Source organism: Hordeum vulgare, chromosome 7H, assembly GCF_904849725.1.
Source record: "Hordeum vulgare subsp. vulgare chromosome 7H, MorexV3_pseudomolecules_assembly, whole genome shotgun sequence".
Lineage (NCBI taxonomy): Eukaryota > Viridiplantae > Streptophyta > Magnoliopsida > Poales > Poaceae > Hordeum > Hordeum vulgare.
In genome coordinates, this window is record NC_058524.1 from 179,745,006 (window position 1) to 179,752,708 (window position 7,703).

The window sequence follows — 7,703 nt, forward strand, 5'->3', positions numbered from 1 at the left end:
ATGCAAAACCTATAGCCCCACCTGCCAAATATGCATGTAGAGATAGTTGATTATTATTTTTTCCCTCTCTTTGATGACTTGCCGGCATATTCCATATGCTGACCTACACGGGTGCAACGTATCATGTTGCAGAGTACTTTTCCGACCAGGAATGAGGCTACGATCTACGCTCAACGACATGCCCTGGAGTCGGATGGACTCGTCTACCTGATGCTTCCGCTAGTCTTCGTTAGATATCTCATGATATGGCCTTCAGCCACTTTATTGTAATTCATTATTGTAATAAAGTACTCGTTATGAGATTTCGATTAATAAAGCTGTGTGATTGAACTCTTGATATATACATTGACGTACTGAGTGTGTACCAGCATGATCTTGGGATGGTACGGAAACACCAGAGGCTTGACTCGTTTTGAGTCGGGTCGCTACATACTCCCTCCGTTCCTAAATATAAGTCTTTTTAGAGATTTCACTAGAGGGCTACATACGGAGCAAAATGAATGAATCTATACTCTAAAGTATGTCTATATACATCCGTATGTGGTCCTTTTAGTGAAACCTCTTAAAAGACTTATATTTAGGAACGGAGGGAGTATATACCAGAAGCGAGGCTTTTTTACTTTACATATGTTTTACTTTAATTTAGCAACTATGAATGATAGGAAATTTGTTTCATAAATTTAGCAAATTTTTTACATACTATTTTAGAAAACATAAATATAATTTTAAATGCTTGACATTTTTCAGAATGGTACAGAACATATTTTTAATTAGACAAACATTTTCTTTACATCATATACTCCCTCCATCCCAAAATAAATGTCTTAAGCTTAATATAATTTTATACTACACGTAGTATAAAGTTGAGACCGTTATTTGGGGACGGGGGAGTACCATTTTATGAAAAATATCATGTACATTATTTGCAATGAGTGCATTTTTTAAGAAATGTCACATTTTTGAATGGTATAACATTTTCTATAAGTTGAGATAACATTGCGTTTTCTAAAATATGAGATGAATACTTTTAAAAAAAGTAAGTACAGCAATTTTTCGTAACATATGTATTTAGTATTTTTGAGACTATTAATAAAGTGAAAGAATGCATGACATCAACGTGACGGAGCCACATGGCTACATGTCCGACCCACTATCGACTTCTCGTAGGTGAGCCAAGCTAGTGTCTTGTATAAAGTGAGATATAGCTTTATCTTTTTATATGTGTACTTTCTCTTTTTTTTAGATACAGAGTTATCATGTTCGGGAATACACATTCGTGCACGCATGCTTAGTAATCGTCTCGAACGGACGGGCTTCACAGCCGTGTTATTTTTTTTGTTAGTTAGTGCATGTTGCTAATAGCGTTAGACGTGTTCACACTAGTTCGGTTTGAAAAAAAAAGCTTCACATGCATTTATTTCGGTTTTCTGAATTTTAAAAAAGTCATATCTTTCAAACCGCGCGTCGGAATTCAGATCCGTCTTCATCATTGGATTCTTCGCGACGAGATCTTTGAAACTAAACCCCTCATGGGTACGTTTCGACGAAACAAAATTTTATGCCAACTTTGGTGTTATATGGTGCAACTTCAGTACTGCATAGTACAACTTTAGTACTACATGGTACAATTTTTTTAGAAACCAATTTTTGAAGCTGCATGATCTAACTTCACATGAGGTTGCAACCTACCAACCATGAAAACTTGATATGCAACTAGTCTACTGTCCCAACCAACTATGTAGTAGTCGATGTGGAACCCTTATCCCTACTCGTGGATGTGTGATTTTTTTTACAATTGACACACCCTGCCCCACCTTTCCTACTAGTGATTTGTGCAACTTAGTCTATTGTTCGAGCCAACTTCCTATTACTCTATGTGCAACTCCTTTCCATAACTACTTGTGGATATTTAGTTTCAATTGGCGGGGGCAACAAACGGAGTTGTACAAAGTCTGCTAGGCAGTTGGCCTGAGCAACATATAAAGTTGCACATCTTAGAGGCAGGAATAGTTGGATGGTGAAAATTTCACATTCATGAGGGTAGTGAAAAGTTACATGTTCATGAGGATAGTAAAAATTGCATATAAACGGGGGCGTTAAAGTTGCACATCTCACTAAAGAGGTGGTTCGGAGTGGTAGTAGGGAAATTACATATCCATGAGGTATGAGGGATAGTTGCACATCACTAGTAGACAGTTGGCGGTGACACTATCCGAAGTTGCACATCCACTACTAGACACTTGGCCCATGTAGCAAATAGTGAAAGCACAACCACGGGCAGGAGAGAAGTTGCACATGAACTACTAGGCAGTTGGGTTGGGAAAAACACAAATTTGAACATCTCACTAGGAGGAGGTAGGTTGGGGTGGATGTGCCATTAGTGAAAACTACACTTCCACGGGGTAGGCAAAAAGTTGCACATCCAATGTCAGGTAGTTGCACATCCAGTGCTAGGCCGTTGCACAAAATGGTGGCTAAATTGCATTGTTTTTTTTATGAAACATGCCCATGCGGAATCTAGTTTTGAAGATCTCATCGCGAAAAATCGAACGGTGAAGACAGATGTGCATTTCGACGCGGGCTTGAAAGATATGGCTTTTCCAAAATTTGGAAAGCCCTGATTAAGTGCATTCACACGTGTTCACGTGGCTGGTTTGCATTTACTTTTTTACTTTTTCTGTTCACACATGTTCACACGTGTTCACTTTTCCTAATATTAACTTAGGGGACAAACTGTTTTTATTTATAGATTATTAAAGGGATAAAATATTTTCCTTCGTAGATTAGAGACCAGAAATTTATTTTCTTGATGGCCCCTCGCTAGCGATCCTAGGGCGGCCGGACGCCCGCTAGACGCATCCTTAATCGAACGCATGCACAGAATCTAGTACTACTAGTTTTAATTTCTTTATAGTTGCTTTAGATATGGTTGTATTGTATCTTTTTCTTTAAATTACCTAACAAGTCTGGCTTTTCAAGATAATTAGGATGTATGGCTATTATATAAAGCCATATCTAGTCCTTTCTAAAACTCAGGTTATATTTTATGAAGACATGGTGTTTTTTGGGTAAATACCCGTATTGAGTTTTAGAAAAATCTGTATAAAATCCCTAAGTTTTGGAGAGAGCTTTAGAAAACCTCTGTATTGCGATTTCTAAAGAAAATTGTTTTGCGCGTGAGTTATCGTTGTCAAGATTGTATCTCTCATTCCGAGCCGGTAGGAATCTGCTTCTTTGCCGTCTGTCATAATCGACTGGAAAGGTCCACTCCATGGACGGCAAAGACTTTTGCCGTCCGCCGGACGACGGCAAAATTTCCGGCACTGAAAGTTACGGTGAAGGCTTTATTTGTCGTCTATCGGCACGCAACGAATGACAAAGATCTTTGACGTCGGTGTGCCTAGGACAACAGACGACAAAGGTACTAGACGACAGCGGTCAGTTCTAAGCTCTCTTAGGTGGCTAACGAAACCTTTGCCATCTCCCAGCTGGCGGCAACCTTTGCCGTCTGCCAGCTGACTTCACCACTAGCTCCGCCAGCTGACGCGTGCCATGTCCTTTGCCGTCTGCCGGGGTGCCTCTTTGCCGTCTGCCATGGTGCACCTTTGTCGTCTACCTTGGTCTAGCTGACGGCAAAATGACCATATGGGTCAGACCTGTTGTGCCCAGGTTGCATAGGTAGCTGCCACGTGGCACCTTTCCCATCATCTCGTTAAAGGGTCGATATGGTTGACTAGAGGGGGGGTGAATAGACAACTATAAATTTTAGCTTTTCTTAACAAATTATGTTTAGCAACAAAAGGTTCTCTAGATGAACAACTAGGTGAGCAACCTATATGATGCTAACAACAACAACAACTAGTGCAAGGAAGGAATATAACACAACAATAACAAGCACAACGTAAAGGTAAAAGATAACCACAAGTGGAACCAATGGAGACGAGGGTGTGTTACCGAAGTTCCTTCCCTTTGAGGGGAACTACGTCTCCGTTGGAGCGGTGTGAAGGCACAATGCTCCCCAAGAAGCCACTAGGGCCACCATATTCTCCTCACACCCTCACACAATGCGAGATGTCGTGATTCCACTAGCGGTGCCCTTGAAGGCGGCGACCGGACCTTTACAAACAAGGTTGGGGAAATCTCCACACAAAGCTTGGAGGCTCCCAATAAGACCACGGAGCTTCACCATAATGGAATGTGGCTCCGGGGTGACCTCAACCGTCTAGGGTGCTAAAACACTCAAGAGTAACAAGATCCGCAAGGGATTAGTGGGGAAATCAAATTTCTCTTGATGGAAGTGTAGATCGGGGCCTTCTCAACCAATCCCTAGGAAATCAACAAGTTTGATTGCCTAGGGAGAGAGATCGGGAAAAAATGAGCTTTGGAGGAATGATGGAGTTTAGGAAGGGGAGAGGTAGTATTCTTGGGGAAGAAGACCCCCTTTATATAGTGGGAGAAATAATCCAACCGTTACCCCCACTTTCAGCCCGAGCATAGCGGTACTACCTCTTCCCAGAGCGATGCTACCGATGTCGGGTGCGATACTACTGCATGCACGGTAGTGGCAGAGGGAGGAAGTACTGCATGGGGCAACGAGCGGTACTGCCGCACGCCCTTACGGTACTACCGGAGGGTACACGGAAATAAAAAATTACTTCCGTGTCTACCTTCATTTAGGCTATGGCTGTGCAAAAATACGGCACGGTAGTATCGTACATGGTTGCGGTACTACCGCCTAAGAGCGGTAGTAAAAAAACTACGTCCTCTCTTACTACCGTAGGCGCTCGTAGTAGAAGTTGGTGACACCGGTACTACCGCTGATAGGAGCGGTACTACCGCTCGCACGTGCGGTACTACCGCTCCCTTGAGCAATACTACTGCTGGCCACTGAAAACAAGCGCCTTGTTGCTTTCACTTTGCATAGACAAGGGGAAACGAACTGGAGCTCCATTGAAGCGAAGGAAAGGTGGTGCAAAAGAACAAATGTGTACGTGTTGATTCCACCCTAACCTTTCCAAAGCGGACCCCCTCTTAATAGTACGGCTTTCCTACAACTCAAATCCACTGAAAAGAAACGTAGAAAGCAACCGTCTTCGAAAGACTCCGAGGGGCACCGAATTGTCTTGTGCCTAGACATGAATTATCTGAAATGCTCAATGCACACGATTAGTCCGCACACGCAATGTCATCAATCACCAAAACAACTTAGGGAGAAATATGCCCTAACAATCTCCACCTTTTTGGTGGATTGATGAAAATACAAGATTTGCACAAAAGGATATAAATATAACATACGCAAAACCCAAAATCTATAAAATATAGACAGGCTCCCCCTAGATGTGTGCATACTAGAGAAATGCTATGGACTGCAAAGCACACAACCTAGAAATAACACTCCCCCTAAATTTTATAGACGAGGCATTCCTTGCAACAAAGTGATTAACACTAAGCATGGAAGCAAGGCATAGCATGTGAGCATGAATATAAGGGCACATAATAAATAGACTCCCAAGCTACTAACATACTGGACAATAATGAGATAATAATGAGAGAAGAGTGATTTGGATCGCGAAGACGTTCCACTACATCAACCGCATTTCATAACACTTCCCGCTTAGCGAGCTACAAGGGTATGTAGATCTCATCTCCCTCTCGTAGATGATCATCACCATGATAGGTCTTCGTGTGTGTAGGACTTTTTTTTGTTTCCCATGCAACGTTCCCTAACATTCTCATCACGCTTCACTACTTCACTATCATCAATAGAATCTAACTATAAAGGAGTAGTAGTGATAGTGGTCTTGATGTTGGGGGTTACCTTATTGAGACCTTTGTCCATAAGGCACTTGGTGTTGTGGTTCTTGTTGGGGGCATCGAAGAGAGACACCTTGGGGGAGGATGTGGCAATGGCCACGGCAGCCGTTGCCATCCCCTCACGGATTGTATCATCCTCATCATCATGAGAGGTATACTCTTCAAGGGCCACCAAATCCTTTGGAGGAGTCTTCTTGGTGAAGTTGTTCTTTCTTGGGAATGACTTGGCTTTGTATTTGCGAATGAGCTTGCCCCCACTGTCTTCCCTCTTCTCATAAGGACAATGCACCACAAAGTGACTCACATTGCCGCAATTGTAGCATGTCCTCACTCGTTGCTTGTTCTTGAACCCACTAGAGTTGTTCTTGGAGAAGTTGGACCTTGAGTTTCTCTTGTTGCCCCAAAATTGCCTTGATGCAAGAGCCATGTGCTCATGATAAGCATATTTTGTGTCTTCGGGGAAACCCTCTTCTTCCTCTTCCTCTTCTTCATCCAAAATGGCCTTGGCTCTCAAGGCAAGGTTTGGTGAGTATTTCTTTGACCGGACACGAGCAAGAGCATTGTCGGTGGTCTTGTTCATGATATTCATGGCAATGAACTCATCCAACACTTCACTTGAGGTCAAAGTGTGGAAATCCGGCCTTTGATGAATTACGGAGGACATGGCTTTGTTGAATGGCATGATGGCATTGAGAAACTTGCGCTTGATCCAATTGTCATCTGTATCCTTTCTCCCATGATCTTGGAGATCAACGGCAAGAGTAGTCACCCTTCGGTAGAGATCACGAGGATCCTCATCTTCTAGCATCACAAACTCATCGACCTCATCAAGTACCACTTCAAAGTTGGACCGTTGAATGCTTGAGCTCCCCTTGTACAACAACATGATGTGCTCCCAACAATCCTTTGCACGAGTGAAGGGGTGCAAGTGAGATAGATCTTCGGGAGGAACCGTGGATTGAAGGATGAACAACGCAGAATGATTGTATTGATTGTCCGCCTCTTCTCTTGGAGTGAAGTTGTTTGGATCATGTGGGTAGAAGCCTTATTTGATGATTCTCCAAAGATTTTTTGCGTTGTGATTCAAATGAGACTTGATGCAAAAAACCCAATTAGCAAAATCACCGTTAAAAAATTTAGGAGGAGCACCAAGGTTATTAGTATGCGGTGTAGGGACCGGTCCTCCATAGACCGGGGGAGGAGAACTGAGGAAAAGGTTCCCGTCCCAGCTTAACCCGAGTGTTCCGCATGTGCAACTGTTTTGCACCCGTTGTATGTGAACGTTGAGTCTATCACACCCGATCATCACGTGGTGTCTCGAAACGATGAACTGTAGCAAGGGTGCACAATCGGGGAGAACACAATTTCGTCTTGAAATTTTAGTGAGAGATCACCTCATAATGCTACCGTCGTTCTAAGCAAAATAAGGTGCAAGAAAGGATTAACATCACATGCAATTCATAAGTGACATGATATGGCCATCATCACGTGCTTCTTGTCTCCATCACCAAAGCACCGACACGATCTTCTTTGTCACCGGCGCCACACCATGATCTCCATCAACGTGTCGCCATCGGGGTTGTCGTGCTACTCATGCTATTACTACTAAAGCTACATCCTAGCAATATAGTAAACGCATTTGCAAGCACAAACGTTAGTTTAAAGACAACCCTATGGCTCCTGCCGGTTGCCGTACCATCGACGTGCAAGTCGATATTAACTATTACAACATGATCATCTCATCCATCCAATATATCACATCACATCGTTGGCCATATCACATCACAAGCATACCCTGCAAAAACAAGTTAGACCTCCTCTAATTGTTGTTGCATGTTTTACGTGGTGACCATGGGTATCTAGTAGGACCGCATCTTACTTACGCAAAC